We start from the raw sequence: 19332 nt of genomic DNA, 5'->3' as shown, positions 1-19332 counted from the left end.
AGGCTCCTCTGTCCTCCACTCGTTACCTGTATTAATGGCACCTGTTTGAACTTGTTATCAGTATAAAAGACACCTGTCCACAACCTCAAACAGTCACACTCCAAACTCCACTATGGCCAAGACCTAAGAGCTGTCAAAGGACACCAGAAACAAAATTGTAGACCTGCACCAGGCTGGGAAGACTGAATCTGCAATAGGTAAGCAGCTTGGTTTTAAGAAATCAACAGTGGGAGCAATTATTAGGAAATGGAAGACATACAAGACCACTGATAATCTCCCTCGATCTGGGGCTCCACGCAAGATCTCACCCCGTGGGGTCAAAATGATCACAAGAACGGTGAGCAAAAATCCCAGAACCACACGGGGGGACCTAGTGAATGACCTGCAGAGAGCTGGGACCAAAGTAACAAAACCTACCATCAGTAACACTCTACGCCGCCAGGGTCTCAAATCCTGCAGTGCCAGACGTGTCTCCCTGCTTAAGCCAGTACATGTCCAGGCCCATCTGAAGTTTGCTAGAGTGCATTTGGATGATCCAGAAGAGGATTGGGAGAATGTCATATGGTCAAATGAAACCAAAATAGAACTTTTTGGTAAAAACTCAACTCGTGTTTGGAGGACAAAGAATGCTGAGTTGCATCCAAAGAACACCATACCTACTGTGAAGCATGGGGGTGGAAACATCATGCTTTGGGGCTGTTTTTCTGCAAAGGGACCAGGACGACTGACAGTGTAAAGGAAAGAATGAATGGGGCCATGTATTGTGAGATTTTGAGTGAAAACCTCCTTCCATCAGCAAGGGCATTGAAGATGAAACGTGGCTGGGTCTTTCAGCATGACAATGATCCCAAACACACTGCCCGGGCAACGAAGGAGTAGCTTCGTAAGAAGCATTTCAAGGTCCTGGAGTGGCCTAGCCAGTCTCCAGATCTCAACCCCATAGAAAATCTTTGGAGGGAGTTGAAAGTCTGTGTTGCCCAGCGATAGCCCCAAAACATCACTGCTCTAGAGGAGATCTGCATGGAGGAATGGGCCAATATACCAGCAACAGTGTGTGAAGACCTTGTGAAGACTTACAGAAAACGTTTGACCTATGTCATTGCCAACAAAGGGTATATAACAAAGTATTGAGAAACTTTTGTTATTGACCAAATACTTCCACTATAATTTGCAAATAAATTCATAAAGAATCCTACAATGTGATTTTCTGGAGAAAAAAATTCTCATTTTGTCTGTCATAGTTGACGTGTACCTATGATGAAAATTACAGGCCTCTCTCATCTTTTTAAGTGGGAGAACTTGCACAATTGGTGGCTGACTAAATACTTTTTTTCCCCACTGTATATATATATATATATATATATATATAGAACCAATATAGAACCAACTAATATATTTGGAACCAACATAGAACCAACTAATATATGTATAACTAATATAGAACCAACTAATATATACAGTATAGAACTAATATAGAACCAACTAATATATACAGTGCATTCAGAAAGTATTCAGACCACTTGACTTTTTCCACATTTTGTTACGTTACAGCCTTATTCTCAAATGGATTAAATTAAACACAACATCCCGTAATGACAAAGTGAAAACAGGTTTTTAGAAATGTTTGCAAATTGAATAGAAATAAAAAACAGAAATACCATATTTACATAAGTATTCTAAATTGAGCTCAGGTGCATCCTGTTTCCATTGATCATCCTTGAGATGTTTCTACAACTTGATTGGAGTCCACCTGTGGTAAATTCAATTTATTGGACATGATTTGGAAAGGCACACACCTATCTATATAAGGTCCCACAGTTGGCAGTGCATTTCAGAGCAAAAACCAAGCCATGATGTCAATAGAATTGTCCGTAGAGCTCCGAGACAGGAATGTTTCGAGGCACAGATCTGGGGAAGGGTACCAAAACATTTCTGCAGCATTGAAGGTCCCCAAGAACACAGTGGCCTCCATCATTCTTAAATGGAAGAAGTTTGGAACCACCAAGACTCTTCCTAGAGCTGTAACGTAACATAATGTGGAAAAAGTGAAGGGGACTGAATACTTTCCGAATGCACTGTATATAACCAATATAGAACCAACTAATATATATAGAACCAATATAGAACCAACTGACACTGAAGATACTGTACATTTTGTCACATCTATATAAAATCATATTTTAAAGGATTGTCGTTCTTTTACACCCCTAGAGTGTTCAGATTTTGTCACTTGACATTTACATGAAGTCTTATGGCCGGCCTGAGCACTGATGTCTCAATGCCAGTGACACCTGTGCTGTGAAGGGTTGGGGTAGGACACATTTGGGGTGGGACACATTTGCTTTACAACGTTATGCATCTCCCAAGTGAAATGTCAGGCCCCATTGATCAACGCTGTCATTGTACCAAGTTAGCTAGCTGAATAAACTAAGTTAGTCTATTCCTAGAAAACATTGAACCGCTGTAGTTTACAACAATTATAGTTTCTGAGGTGGAAGTTGGGAGAGTTATATTTGGGTGTTTCAGTGAAACGTAAGTGAGGGAGGCCCCGCTCTTTCGCTTTCCCAGATGTTTAGTTCATTTCATTCCGATCTCCTTTGCATTATTGTAGCCATTTTCTGTAGCCTGTCAACTATGTCTATCCCTGTTCTCTCCTCTCCGCACAGGCTATACAAACGCCTCACACCTCGTGGCTGCTGCCTCTCTAACCTGGTGGTCCCTGCACGCATGACCCACGTGGAGTTCCAAGTCTCCGGCAGCCTCTGGAACTGCCGTTCTGCGGCCAACAAGGCAGAGTTCATCTCAGCCTATGCTACCCTCCAGTCCCTCAACTTCTTGGCGCTGACGGAAACATGGATTACCACTGAAAACACTGCTACTCCTACTGCTCTCTCCTCGTCTGACCATGTGTTCTCGCATACCCCGAGAGCATCTGGTCAGCGGGGTGGTGGCACAGGAATCCTCATCTCTCCCAAGTGGACATTCTCTCTTTTTCCCCTGACCCATCTGTATATCTCCTCATTTGAATTCCATGCTGTCACAGTCACTAGCCCATTCAAGCTTAACATCCTTGTCATTTATCGCCCTCCAGGTTCCCTTGGAGAGTTCAACAATGAGCTTGACGCCTTGATAAGTTCCTTTCCTGAGGATGGCTCACCCCTGACAGTTCTGGGTGACTTCAACCTCCCTACGTCTACCTTTGACTCATTTCTCTCTGCCTCCTTCTTTCCACTCCTCTCCTCTTTTGACCTCACCCTCTCACCGTCCTCCCCTACTCACAAGGCAGGCAATACGCTTGACCTCATCTTTACTAGATGCTGTTCTTCTACTAATCTCACAGCAACTCCCCTCCATGTCTCCGACCACTACTTTGTATCCTTTTCTCTCTCGCTCTCCTCCAACACTACTCACTCTGCCCCTACTCAGATGGTAATGCGCCGTCGCAACCTTCGCTCACTCTCTCCTCTTCCATCCTATCATCTCTTCCCTCTGCTCAATCCTTCTCCCTCCAATCTCCTGATTCTGCCTCCTCAACCCTCCTCTCCTCCCTTTCTGCATCCTTTGACTCTCTATGTCCCCTATCCTCCCGGCCGGCTCGGTCCTACCCTCCTGCTCCGTGGCTTGACGACTCATTGCGAGCTCACAGAACAGGGCTCCGGGCAGCCGAGCAGAAATGGAGGAAAACTAGACTCCCTGCGGACCTGGCATCTTTTCACTCCCTCCTCTCTACATTTTCTTCATCTGTTTCTGCTGCTAAAGCCACTTTCTACCACCATTCTTTATTTTCTCTCCAAAACTCTTGAGCGTGCCGTCTCTAGCCAACTCTCTTTGCTATCTCTCTCAGAATGACCTTCTTGATCCAAACCAGTCAGGTTTCAAGACTGGTCATTCAACTGAGACTGCTCTTCTCTGTGTCACGGAGGCTCTCCGCACTGCTAAAGCTAACTCTCTCTCCTCTGCTCTTGTCCTTCTAGACCTGTCTGCTGCCTTTGATACTGTGAACCATCAGATCCTCCTCTCCACCCTCTCCGAGTTGGGCATCTCCGGCGCGGCTCACTCTTGGATTGCGTCCTACCTGACCTGTCGCTCCTACCAAGTGGCGTGGCGAGAATCTGTCTCCGCACCACGTGCTCTCACCACTGGTGTCCCCCAAGGCTCAGTTCTAGGCCCTCTCCTATTCTCGCTATACACCAAGTCACTTGGCTCTGTCATATCCTCACATGGCCTCTCCTAACATTGCTACACAGACGACACACAACTAATCTTCTCCTTTCCCCCTTCTGATAACCAGGTGGCGAATCGCATCTCTGCATGTCTGGCAGACATATCAGTGTGGATGACGGATCACCACCTCAAGCTGAACCTCGGCAAGACGGAGCTGCTCTTCCTCCCGGGGGAAGGACTGCCCGTTCCATGATCTCGCCATCACGGTTGACAACTCCGTTGTGTCCTCCTCCCAGAGTGCGAAGAGCCTTGGCGTGACCCTGGACAATACCCTGTCGTTCTCCGCTAACATGAAGGCGGTGACCCGATCCTGTAGGTTCATGCTCTACAACATTCGGAGAGTACGACCCTGCCTTACACAGGAAGCGGCACAGGTCCTAATCCAGGCACTTGTTATCTCCCGTCTGGATTACTGCAACTCGCTGTTGGCTGGGCTCCCTGCCTGTGCCATTAAACCCCTACAACTCATCCAGAATGCCGCAGCCCGTCTGGTGTTCAACCTTCCCAAGTTCTCTCACGTCACCCCGCTCCTCCGCACACTCCACTGGCTTCCAGTTGAAGCTCGCATCTGCTACAAGACCATGGTGCTTGCCTACGGAGCTGTGAGGGGAATGGCACCTCCGTACCTTCAGGCTCTGATCAGTCCCTACACCCAAATGAGGGCATTGCGTTCATCCACATCTGGACTTCTGGCCCCCCTACCTCTGCGGAAGCACAGTTCCCGCTCAGCCCAGTCAAAACTGTTCACTGCTCTGGCACCCTAATGGTGGAACAATCTCCCTCACGACACTAGGACAGCGGAGTCACTCACCATCTTCCGGAGACACTTGAAACCCCACCTCTTTAAGGAATACCTGGGATAGGATAAAGTAATCCTTCTAGCCCCCCTTACCCCACCCCCCCCAGAAAAAATAAAAATAAAAATACATATTGTAAAGTGGTTATCCCACTGGCTATAAGGTGAATGCACCAATTTGTAAGTCGCTCTGGATAAGAGCGTCTGCTAAATGACGTAAATGTAAATGTAAATGTAATGGTGAGATGTTGTGACACCTTCGATAACCCTAACCCTTAGATTAAAAAAATACCTAAATATATTAGAGAAAAACGTAACTCTACTGCATTCTAATGTTTTTATTTTAAAGCAGATTAATTGTCCGATTTTGCAGAAACTGTTTTGGTCATATAACAGTCTTCATACTTCTTACAAAAACAAAACCCTGTCTTCCCAAATACTTTGTAAGACTTAATGGTCACACTCACACACAACTTAAAAGATTTCCTATATCAATCTGATTTTGCTGAAATACATTGTAGGTCCAAGGATGAAAAGCTTGGATGATTGTATTCCTAATTGGAATATTGCAATAGCTGATGTTTTTTTCCAAAGATTGTTAAGAAATATATAATGCTCGAGCAAGAACGAAAAGATCCCTCACTGAAAATGCATAGCAGCATACCACTCCGTCTTTCATAAATAATTACTGTTGCTAGTGAAATAAGGAGAAACATAAATGTCAAGATAGATACACATGCACTGCCAGTGGTGGTATTCATGTTTATTCTGATTTGAGTTATTTCTGAAATACCATACAAATCTGAGACCCCCCGCAGGCTTGCTGAGAGAAGCTACATTTACAAGTTAGTTCTTCTGAGTTGAATCTGCTTTCTAGAGATGACGTTTAATATGTCATTCTGTAAACCTCTAATGCCCTGTTGCAATATAAATGCATGCAGTATAAAGGGAAATCCTACTGTAGCATGAACTTTATCCCATAATTCCCATAGACTTAACATGGAGAAATGGGCTTGAGCTTTTAGTCTACATTTGAAAGCGACACTCAAGCTGCTCATTATAACATCAAGTCCTTTGTCTTTGTTATTGCAATCAGAGGGCAAAAATTAGTACAAATATTTATAAATTCCTTTAAAAATAGGAATGGTGGATATACACTGAGTGTACAAAACATTAAGAACACCTTCCTAATATTGAGTTGCACCTGGAGTCACCTGGTCAGTCTATGTCATGGAAAGAGCAGGTGTTTATAATGTTTTGTACACTCAAGTGTAGGTTTCTACACATGCAGGTTTCATTGAATCCACAAAACAGAGATGCAGGATAATGGAACCAGCCACAACCCGACTGCAGATTTTATTATGACTAAATCAGCCAACAGAAATACAGAAATGCGCTTGAAGCCTGGTTTTAGAGCTCTGTACCTTTGTATTGAAGAAAACAAAGGGTTATCTTCATTTTGGCTCAAACGGGAGCAATTTCCATGTCTCTTGGCTCACAGATGTTGAGTATGGTTTCAGACTGGCTGTGGCTCTGCAGAGAAAGAGAAAGAGAAGAGAGAGAGAGAGAGAGAGAGAGAGAGAGAGAGAGAGAGAGAGAGAGAGAGAGAGAGAGAGAGAGAGAGAGAGAGAGAGAGAGAGAGAGAGAGAGAGAGAGAGAGAGAGAGAGAGAGAGAGAGAGAGAGAGAGAGAGAGAGAGGGGTGTTGATTCAAATGAATTTCCATTACAGAAAACTGGCTGGCTGGAATAAATCATAATAAAAATGGAACTTGTGGCCTGTCATCTCCCAAAGATCTCTTACCTGGGGACAGTGCTGAAACCTCTCCCATCATATGCCCCAGTGAAGCAGAGACGGTGGAAAAGAGCATGGAGAGGCTTTATGTGCCAGATGGAAAGTTTTTGAAAAGGGGATTAAAATAAAGCTCACTTTTTAAAAAGAGGCTTCCTCTTTGCCATGTATATATTTGAGCCCATGCCTGTTTCCCCTGAGAATAGGCTATCCTGAGTGGGACTCTAGTATTTGTCTATTGTTGTGCAATGCATTAATAATTGCATAGTCTATGGGAATTCATATGGCCTTTTTTAAATCTGTCTGAATCAGCACAACTACATTATTATCTAACACAATTTGTTGGAAAGTTCTTGGTCACTCTTACAATGTTGCAACTTGTCACGATCGTCATATATAGAGGAGGACCAAGGCGCAGCGTTGAAGGCGAACATATTTATTTATAGAATGATCACACGATCAAAACAACAAAACGATGATGTGACAGTCAATGGTAATACACAAACCAAATACGAACAAGAAACCACCATGAAGGAGTGCCAAACGGCTACCTAAGTATGACTCCCAATCAGAGACAACGAGCTACAGCCGTCTCTGATTGGGAGTCACCCTGGCCAACATAGATCTACAAAACCAGAAAGTGAAACCTAGAACACACATAGACTATACACACCCTGGCTCAACATACAAGTGTCCCCAGAGCCAGGGCGTGACAGTACCCCCCCCCCTAAAGGCGCGGACTCCGACCGCGCCCACCAAACACCACAGGGGAGGGACCGGGTGGGCACTCCGCTTAGGCGGCGGATCCGGCTCCGGGCCGGATCCCCGCTCCCTCTCCAACCCCCCAAAGTACCCCTGGTCCGGTCTGGCCCCGCTGGCCGGAGCTGGACTGCACACTGGTGGAGCGGATTGCTCTAGCTCCGGCGTGAAGCATCTGACCGGAGCCGGATCCGCCGCCTAAGCGGAGTGCCCACCCGGTCCCTCCCCTGTGGTGTTTGGTGGGCGCGGTCGGAGTCCGCGCCTTTAGGGGGGGGTACTGTCATGCCCTGGCTCTGGGGACACTTGTATGTTGAGCCAGGGTGTGCATTTCATTTGTTTATCTAGTATGGGTATTTCTATGTTGGCCTGAGTGGCTCCCAATCAGAGGCAACGAGTGTCAGCTGTCGTTGGTTGTCTCTGATTGGGAGCCATATTTAAACTGTCTGTTTCCCATTTGTGTTTGTGGGATCTTGTTTCAAGTCTGTTTATGTTAGACCGTGAACTGTCACGTATCGTTTGTTGTTTTGATCGTGTCTCTAATTAAAGAGTATGTTTGCCTGCAACGCTGCGCCTTGGTCCTCTGTTCCCGACGATCGTGACACAACTGGCATAAGGGAAGGGGGATACCTAGTCAGTTGCACAACTGAATGCATTCAAACCTAAATGTGTCTTCCGCACCCAACCCCTCTGAATCAGATAAGTGTGGGGGGCTGCCTTAATCAACGTCATCGGCACTGGGGAGCAGTTGTTCGGGCTTAACTGCATTGCTCAAGGGCAGAATAGTTGGAACTTTGCCGGCTTGGGGATTCAAACCAGCGACCTTTCGGTTATTGGCATAACGCTCTTAACCGCTGGGCTAAATGCCACCCACAACTGCCATTATGACTGTTGCCATTACAATGTTGCTGGCCAGGCTGTGGCTAGCACGTTACAGTAAATGTGCATTGCAATGTTTCAGTGTTAACTGGCCATTGAACATGTGACATGTATCCGACATATAGGAAATGCAATATATGTCACACTTTAGTGCACAGCAGCAGAATGAGGAAGGCAGTGCCATAGACAGCAACAGAATGAGGAAGGCAGTGCCATAGACAGCAACAGAATGAGGAAGGCAGTGCCATAGACAGCAACAGAATGAGGAAGGCAGTGCCATAGACAGCAACAGAATGAGGAAGGCAGTGCCATAGACAGCAACAGAATGAGGAAGGCAGTGCCATAGACAGCAGCAGAATGAGGAAGGCAGTGCCATAGACAGCAACAGAAAGAGGAAGGCAGTGCCATAGACAGCAACAGAATGAGGAAGGCAGTGCCATAGACAGCAGCAGAATAAGGGAATGCCACACTCTTAGAAAAAAAGGTGCTATCTAGAACCTAAAAGGGTTCTTCGCTGTCCCCATAGCGGAACCCTTTTTGGTTCCAGGTAGAACCTTTTTGGTTCCAGGTAGAACCCTTTTGGGTTCCATGTAGAACCCTTTCCAATGAGGGTTCTACATGGAACCCAAAAGGGTTCTACCTGCAATCAAAAAGGGTTCTCCCATGGGGACAGCCGAAGAACACTTTTGGAACCCTTTTTTCTAAGAGTGTAGAGTTGTCAGCAGAATGAGTGTAGCCCTCTACATACCTTACCCCAATGCTTATCAATTAGACAGTGGGGGAAATGTCATCCTCTCAACGTGTGTGGGTCCCCCTGAGCACCTCTTTGTGTATTGTTTGACACTTTCCAGACAAATAAAGCATGTCAACCTGGCACATAGCAACCCTCCAGTGCTTTCAAATTGTCCTGGAGGGACTCATGGGCGCACCTTGGTCTTTTCTCGAAATGTCAAAATACTCAATGGACAAACTTCATCCAAAAATTCATCCATCATATCAAACACATCTCTCTGCATAGGAAAATGCTGTTGTGCAAGTAATCTTGGTCCAGTATTTCCATTTCAAATCAAATCAAATCAAATGTGATTTGTCACATGCGCCGAATACAACAGCTGTAGACCTTACAGTGAAATGCTTACTTACAAGCCCTTAACCAACAATGCAGTTTTAAGAAAGAATACCAAAACAATCATAAAAAAATCGAAATAAAAGTAACAAATCATTAAAGAACAGCAGTAAAAATAACAATAGCGAGGCTATATACAGGGGGTACCGGTACTGAGTAAATGTGCGGGGGCACCGGTTAGTCGAGGTAATTGGGGTAATATGTACATGTAGGTAGAGTTATTAAAGTGACTATGCATAGATAATAAACAGAGAGTAGCAGCAGCGGAAAAGAGGGGTGGGGGGGCAATGCAAATAGTCTAGGTAGCCATTTGATTAGATGTTCAGGAGTCTTATGGCTTTGGGGTAGAAGCTGTTTAGAAGCCTCTTGGACCTAGACTTGGTGCTCCGGTACCGCTTGCCGTGCGGTGACTAGGGTGGCTGGAGTCTTTTACAATTTTTAGGGTCTTCCTCTGACACCGCCTGGTATAGAGGTCCTGGATGGCAGGAAGCTTGGCCCCAGTGATGTACTGGGCCGTACGCACTACCCTCTGTAGTGCCTTGCGGTCGGAGGCCGAACAGTTGCCATACCAGGCAGTGAGGCAACCAGTCAGGATGCTCTCCATGGTGCAGCTGTCAAACCTTTTGAGGATCTGAAGACCCATGCCAAATCTTTTCAGTCTCCTTAGGGGGAATAGGTTTTGTCGTGCCCTCTTCATGACTGTCTTGGTGTGCTTGGACCATGTTAGTTTGTTGGTGATGTTTACTATCTATTGTGCATGTCTTCAGCAAATTAGCATCACCACACACTTCTTATAGTAGTAATACAGTATATTCTGGGTACCCTACAGTTGTTCTGTTACTATGTTGGCCGCTGGATGAGATAAATGGACACTGCTTCTATACTTCCCTATAGTGTTTTGAGGAAACATTGTGATCCGCACTGGATATTTGCACAAATCACAAATGCATATCTGTACTTTACACTCAATACATTTAATCAATAACCATTGATAGATATATACTGTCAATATAAGGATCTTATCCTTGAAGGGATATTGAAGAACTACATTGCTATTTCATCTGGGAAAATACATTTGTATCGGCTATCTTCCTTTTGGACCAAAACCTCATGTATGTTCTCATGTATGTTTTTAACAGAAGCTACTGTTCTAACATGTATATTTGTTCTGGGAATCCAGCAGCATTTAATTCCTGTGGCAATATGAAAAACACAATGTCATAATGAAGATCAAGCTGTGTGTTTGTGTTCCATTAATAGTATCTAGGAACCTTTCTGTAGCAAGGTATTTTCTAATTTGCTGGTATTGTTGACTCGAACGGTTCAGTCAAGGGTATTGCAGAAAGGCCTGCTACAGTGCATGTATGCAAAAGCTAACCTGCTCTCAAGTGCCAGTATTCTATTTGAAAAGAAGAGAATCTATTGATGTTTGGCTCATTGAAATATTAATATTCACAACTAACCCCTGCACAGTGATGGGAATTTCAAGTGGAGTACTGAGCGGATGCGTTCAAGCTGCGTTTCAGATGCCTCACTGGATATTTTCAGCTTCAGAGCTCTGCTCTTAAATTATTGCCTTTACACAGTTCCCCTGTTTTTGTTTTCAATTTGGCATCAATTATTCACTCATGCAACAGTGGAAAAACAAATCATACCTTGAGATTATTTTAAGAATGGGCTTTTCTCCCACAGTCACACACAACACAATTTGTATCAAGCACCGTCTGCAATTCAATTACATCTTGATATCCGGAATGTTTCATTTGCAAGAATACATTTTTTTTATTTTTGATCTTGTAATAGAAATAGATGGCATTGTGAGACTCAGAAATTGTCAGATTATGTCTCATGTGATCACTACAGAATCTTCAGAAAATATTTGTTATTTCAAGGAAACTTAAAGCTGCGTTATGTACTTTGGGGGAAGTAAAATGGAGAGTCTTGGGAGGTTTTGAGCTCTAATACGTGAACATACAATATGTATGTTCACTGTAGATAATCAAGTCATTGAGGGAAGTGCTCTAGTCTACAACATGTTGCCTGAACACTATATCCGGCCATGGACACTACACCCGGCCATGGACACTACACCCTGCCATGGACACCACACCCGGCCATGGACACTACACCCTGCCATGGACACTACACCCTGCCATGGACACTACACCCTGTCATGGACACTACACCCTGCCATGGACACTATACCCGGCCATGGACACTATACCCGGCCATGGACACTACACCCGGCCATGGACACTACACCCGGCCATGGACACTACAACCCGGCCATGGACACTACACCCTGCCATGGACACTACACCCTGCCATGGATACTACACCCGGCCACGGACACTACACCCTGCCATGGACACTACACCCTGCCATGGACACTACACCCGGCCATGGACACTACACCCTGCCATGGACACTACACCCGGCCATGGACACTACACCCGGCCATGGACACTACACCCTGCCATGGACACTACACCCGGCCATGGACACTACACCCGGCCATGGACACTACACCCGGCCATGGACACTACACTTGGTCAGGGACATTACTATAACGCTTCAGGGACTTTTGACGTCAGTGGAATGATTTCATCGTAATGTCAACCATTTGTTCCAAAAACAACAGATAGGTTAGTGTTGAGGTCAAAAGTATTATATGTAAGCTAATATACTGTAGGTACTGACCCATGTAGGTTTCCTGGCCATGTAATGAGACATATATAACACCTTTTGGTCGATGTAAACTTATATTAGCTAAATCATGATCACTAGCCATTCAGTTAAATGTTGTCCTGAATATTTAGTCAGGGACATAACAGTGGAACAGAGAATGTTAACCCATGAGACTTTAATTTAATTTATTCATGGCACCGCCAAGGCAGCTTAGTTTGGAAATTAACATATTTTAATTTCTTATATTAAATTTCACACATTCAACCTTGAAGTTAATTAAGAGTGTAAGGACTCGGCAGCACGCCTCACCCCATCAAACTGGGCTGGTATCCTCTGTCTGGTATTCTGGAAGATATTTCACCTTTTTACATCTAGCCTAAGGACCATAAGCAGCTTCGTTTCACATGTATACTGCAGGTCAGCATTACATCTGACCCATAACAACACCAACCATTGCCTCTTACAATGCTACCGGGGTTGGAGCTGCACTGAGCTGTTACTGCCAAGCTCAGATATTATTAAAGCATGGAAATACAAGTATAGTGTTGATCAGGTTTTTAACAATGACTCATAATAGGGTAATCTCATCTGACCATGTGACGATCTATTATAATCCTGTGCTAATGAAAGCCCTACAGTAGGCTACAGTGCATTGTGAAACCACTATGTATCAAGAAGGACACTTTAGATAATTCTCAAGTGACACAGCTATAACTGTCGTATGCTTGTCTTAACTACCCTAATAAATTACATTATTATCCTAATGGCTATAATTTCATGCACAGCTGGCCACCAATTTAGTTTTTAGTAATGGTACAATGTATTGTGAATCAGTCAAAAATATCCCCCATTATTTTGAGTAAGTGTGTTGACTCCACACAGGCTATATGGGAGATTAGCATCCCTGTTGTCACTGAAGTGAATTATAGGAAGCAACAGCACTTACCTCCTCAAACCAGACCAGAATATTTTCAGTAACTTTTTAACAAGTGGAAACTATTTTGTCTTTTAACTAACACATACCTGTAGTTAGAGAAAAACGTACTGGAGTTTTTGTTCTAAAGTAGAGAGACAGGAGGGAGACGCTACAATGATTTCCGTGCTGCCAGATGAGCTGATCCCACATTATGGTGCTACTGCAGGCATGCTGGCAGACTGGCAGTGTGTTCCTGATGACGCTGCTGATTCTACTGTTATTTACGGCCCAGTATAAATGGGAAAATACACCACCGTTATGGAATAACCGACATGGTCTCTGATCTTTTCCAAAACCACGTTGACAGAGAGACAAATAGGTAATAAGGCATTCCCCAATGTGGGTTCTTTTTTTTCACCTTAGCAGTACGGCCATTACTACTTTAATGAACAGATTGCTATATTTTGTTCTTAAGGAATAATGTCTGAAGCCCATTTTGGTGGACACACCGGTCGAGCGACCACCAGGCTACTGTTTTAAATGGCATGGACCATTGTGTTGCATCATTGATAACTGAACAACAGAATTGTAATTTCAGGGACAAGTGCTCAATGTCCATCCTGTCCTGTACTCTTGTGATGCAACATTATGATCTAGACTCTCTGTGGTCATAGCTCTTCAAGACACTGATACTTAAATACCAAGCTAAAGAATATTGAGATATTCCCTTTGACAGCTAAATGACGAACCAGGATCAACACTGCTAAATGACAATCCAGGATCAACACCGCTAAATGACGAACCAGGATCAACACCAATAAATGACGAACCAGGATCAACACTGCTAAACGACGAACCATGATCAACACTGCTAAATGATGAACCAGGATCAACACTGCTAAATGATGATCCATGATCAACACAACTAAATGACGAACCAGGATCAACACCGCTAAATTACAATCCAGGATCAACACAACTGAATGATGAACCAGGATCAACACCGCTAAATGACAATTCAGGATCAACATAACTAAATGATGAACCAGGATCAACACTGCTAAACGTTTTCCAAGATGGCGTAGTAGTGCAGTTGTGTTTTTATCGTATGTCTGTAAATAGCCTGTAAATACCCTATTTTTCTGTATTTTTCGTACATATTTCCATATCAGACTTTTCATCCTTCTACAAAATATACTTTCCTGCAACCCGCCTCACTCAATGTGGAACGGATTCTATTATTGACTTACCTTTATCTAGAATCTAGAATCTCCAGTTGAAACTAGCTAGCCAGCTAGCCAGCTAACTAGCTACTTGCTATTAGCCTCAGCTAGCGGTATTTCACCCAGAACATTGGATTTTTTCTGCGGGATTAATTTTAATCACTGGACATTAATCACCGGATATTCGGCCAGTCTGCACAGCGCGTTATCGACCCAGAACATATCAGTTTTTCCGCCGGAATCACTGAATCACTGGACCTTTAACTCCGGATTCATCGCTATCAGCTAGCTACAACAAAACGGACGCTGTGGTCTGGCTAATCATCCTGAGCTAGGCCCATCTCCCGGCTATCTACCTCTCTGTCAACCGGACGGGACCACCTAGTGTTGACACGGAGCCCCGCCGATCCCACACGACTGGTCTGCCGACGAAATCGTCTGATGTGGTTACGACGTTAACCACAAAGATTCCATCCATCTGCTAGCCCCGGCCCGCTAGCACACGCTAGCCGTGGCCTCTTACTCACTAGTTTACCACCGGACCTTATGATAACTCAGCTATACAGCTGATGTCTGCTGGACTGTTCCTTTTTACGGTACTACATCCTGTTTATGTTTAGCCTCAGCCCAAACATGGTTAGTTTATTGTTGTTTCGGTTATTTCTAATTTTACTATATCACTGTAGACCCCCCAGCCTAGCTAAACCTGCCTTAGATAGCTCCTTTGCCCCTCCCCCTATACACGCGGAGACCGACTCAATTGATGCCTCCAGCGATGCTATCTCTTTCATTGTTACCCAACGCTTAGGTTTACCTCCACTTTACTCATATCCTTCCATATCCTTGTCTGTACATAATGCCCTGAATCTTTTCTATAACACCCGGAAATCTGCCCCCTTTATTCTATGTACCCAACGCACTAGAAGACCAGTTCTTAAAGCCTTTAGCCGTATCCTTATTCTAGTCCTCCTCTGTTCCTCTGGTGATGTAGAGGCTAACCCAGGCCCTGCAGCCCTCAGTATCACTCCTACTCCCCAGGCGCTATCATTTGATGACTTCTGTAATCGCAAAAGTCTTGGTTTCTTGCACATAAATATCAGAAGTCTACTTCCGAAGTTTGAGTTATTCACTGCGTTAGCACACTCTGCCAACCCTGATGTTCTAGCAGTGTCTGAATCCTGGCTCAGGAAGGCCACCAAAAATTCTGAAACTTCCATCCCCAACTATAACATTTTCCGTCTAGATAGAACTGCCAAAGGGGGTGGAGTTGCAATCTACTGTAGAGATAGCCTGCAGAGCTCTATCATACTATCCAGGTCTGTGCCCAAACAGTTTGAGCTTCTACTTCTAAAAATCCACCTTTCCAGAAATAAGTCTCTCACTGTTGCCGCTTGCTACAGACCCCCCTCAGCCCCCAGCTGTGCCCTGGACACCATATGTGAATTGATTGCCCCCCATTTATCCTCAGAGTTTGTACTGCTTGGTGACCTAAATTGGGATATGCTTAATACCCCAGCCATCCTACAATCCAAGCTAGATGCCCTCAACCTCACGCAAATTATCAACGAACCTACCAGGTACAATCTTAAATCCGTAAACATGGGTACCCTCATAGATATCATCCTGACTAACATACCCTCTAAATACACCTCAGCTGTCTTCAACCAGGATCTCAGCGATCACTGCCTTATTGCCTGCGTCCGTAACGGGTCCGCGGTCAAACGACCACCCCTCATCACTGTCAAACGCTCCCTAAAACACTTTAGCGAGCATGCCTTCCTAATTGACCTGGCCCAGGTATCCTGGATGGATATAGATCTCATTCCGTCAGTAGAGGATGCCTGGTTGTTCCTTAAAAGTAATTTCCTCTCAATCTTAAATAAACATGCCCCATTCAAAAAATACAGAACTAAGAACCGATATAGCCCCTGGTTCTCCTCAGACTTGACTGCCCTTGACCAGCACAAAAACATCCTGTGGCGTACAGCATTAGCATCAAATAGCCCCCGCGATATGCAACTTTTCAGGGAAGTTAGGAACCAATATACACAAGCAGTCAGGAAAGCAAAGGCTAACTTTTTCAAACAGAAATTTGCATCCTGTAGCACTAACTCCAAAAGTTTTGGGACACTGTAAAGTCCATGGAGAATAAGAGCACTTCCTCCCAGCTGCCCACTGCACTGAGGCTAGGAAACACTATCACCACCGATAAATCTACAATAATCGAGAATTTCAACAAGCATTTTGCTACAGCTGGCCATGCTTTCCATCTGGCTACCACTAACCCGGCCACCAACTCTGCACCCTCTGCTGCAACTTGCCCATGCCCCCCCCGCTTCTCCTTCACACAAATTCAGACAGCTGATGTTTTGAAAGCGCTGCAAAATCTGGACCCCTACAAATCAGCTGGGCTAGACAATCTGGACCCTTTCTTTCTAAAACTAGCCGCCGAAATTGTCGCAACCCCTATTACTAGTCTGTTCAACCTCTCTTTCATAACGTCTGAGATCCCCAGAGATTGGAAAGCTGCCGCGGTCATCCCCCTCTTCAAAGGGGGTGACACTCTAGATCCAAACTGCTACAGACCTATATCCATCCTGCCCTGCCTTTCGAAAGTATTTGAAAGCCAAGTTAACAAACAGATCACCGACCATTTCGAATACCACCGTACCTTCTCCGCTATGCAATCCGGTTTCCGAGCTGGTCACGGGTGCACTTCAGCCACGCTCAAGGTCCTAAACGATATTATAACCGCGATTGATAATAGACAGTACTGTGCAGCCGTCTTCATCGACCTGGTCAAGGCTTTCGACTCTGTCAACCACCGCATTCTTATTGGCAGACTAAATAGCCTTGGTTTCTCAAATGACTGCCTCGCCTGGTTCACCAACTACTTCTCAGATAGAGTTCAGTGTGTCAAATCGGAGGGCCTGTTGTCTGGACCTATGGCAGTCTCTATGGGGGTGCCACAGGGTTCAATTCTTGGGCCGACACTTTTCTCTGTGTATATCAATGATGTCGCTCTTGCTGCTGGTGACTCTCAGATCCACCTCTACGCGGACGACACCATTTTGTATACATCTGGCCCTTCATTGGACACTGTGTTAACAAACCTCCAAACGAGCTTCAATGCCATACAACAATCCTTCAGTAGCCTCCAACTGCTCATAAACACTAGTAAAACTAAATGCATGCTTTTCAATCGAACGCTGCTGGCACCCGCCCACCCGACTAGAATCACCACTCTCGACGGGTCTGACCTAGAGTATGTGGACAACTACAAATACCTAGGTGTCTGGTTAGACTGTAAACTCAACTTCCAGACTCACATAAAGAATCTCCAATCCAAAGTTAAATCTAGAATCGGCTTCCTATTTCGCAACAAAGCCTCCTTCACTCATGCTGCCAAACATGCCCTCGTAAAACTGACTATCCTACCGATCCTTGACTTCGGCGATGTCATTTACAAAATAGCCTCCAACACTCTACTCAGCAAATTGGATGTAGTCTATCACAGTGCCATCCGTTTTGTCTCCAAAGCCCCATACACTACCCACCACTGTGACCTGTACGCTCTTGTTGGCTGGTCCTCACTACATGTTCGTCGTCAAACCCACTGGCTCCAGGCCATCTATAAATCACTGCTAGGCAAATCCCCGCCTTATCTTAGCTCATTGGTCACCATAGCAGCACCCACCCGTAGTCTGCGCTCCAGCAGGTATATCTCACTGGTCATTCCCAAAGCCAACACCTCCTTTGGCCGCCATTCCTTCCAGTTCTCTGCTGCCAATGACTGGAACGAATTGCAAAAATCTCTGAAGCTGGAGACTCTTATCTCCCTCAATAACTTTAAGCATCAGTTGTCAGAGCACCTTACCGATCACTGCACCTGTACACAGCCCATCTGAAATTAGCCCACCCAACTACCTCATCCCTATATTGTTATTTATTTTGCTCTTTTGCACCCCAGTATCTCTATTTGCACATAATCTCTTGCACATCTAGCATTCCAGTGTTAATACTATTGTAATTATTCTGCACTATAGCCTATTTATTGCCTTACCTCCATAACTTGCTACATTTGCACACACTGTATATATATTTTCTGTTGTATTTTTGACTTTATGTTTTTTTACCCCATATCTAACTCTGTGTTGTTTTTATTGCACTGCTTTGCTTTATCTTGGCCAGGTCGCAGTTGTAAATGAGAACCTGTTCTCAACTGGTTTACCTGGTTAAATAAAGGTGAAATAAAATAAATAAATAAAAAACAACGATCCAGGATCAACAAAACAAAATATCTACCCATGATAAACACTGCTACAAAACTACCCATGATTAACACTGCTAAATAACTATCCAGGATAAACACCGCTAAATGACGATCCAGGATGAACATGCAACACATGATAATATCGAATGAGGCAGAAATCGTTGCCAGTAATACATACAGTGCATTCGGAAAGTATTCAGACCCCTTCCCTTTTTCCACATTTTGTTACGTTACAGCCTTATTCTCAAATGGATTAAATAATTTTTTCCCTCATCAATCTACACACCATATCCCATAATGGCAAAGCGAATACCAGTTTTTATAAATTTTTGCAAAATTATTACAAATAAAAAACAGACCCTTTGCTATGAGACTCGAAATTGAGCTCAGGTGCATCCTGTTTCCATTGATAATCCTTGAGATGTTTCTACAACTTGATTGGAGTCCACCTGTGGTAAATTCAATTGATTGGACATGATTTGGAAAGGCAGACACCTGTCTACATAATGTTCCACAGTTGACAGTGCATGTCAGAGCAAAAACCAAGCCATGAGGTCAATGGAATTGTCCGTAGAGCTCCGAAACAGGATTGTGTCGAGGCACAGATCTGGGGTAGGGTACCAAAAAATGTCTGCAGCATTGAAGGTTTCCAAGAACACAGT

The sequence above is a fragment of the Coregonus lavaretus genome (assembly GCF_964263955.1).
Source record: "Coregonus lavaretus genome assembly, chromosome: 12".
NCBI lineage: Eukaryota > Metazoa > Chordata > Actinopteri > Salmoniformes > Salmonidae > Coregonus > Coregonus lavaretus.
This window is presented reverse-complemented; position numbering follows the sequence as displayed.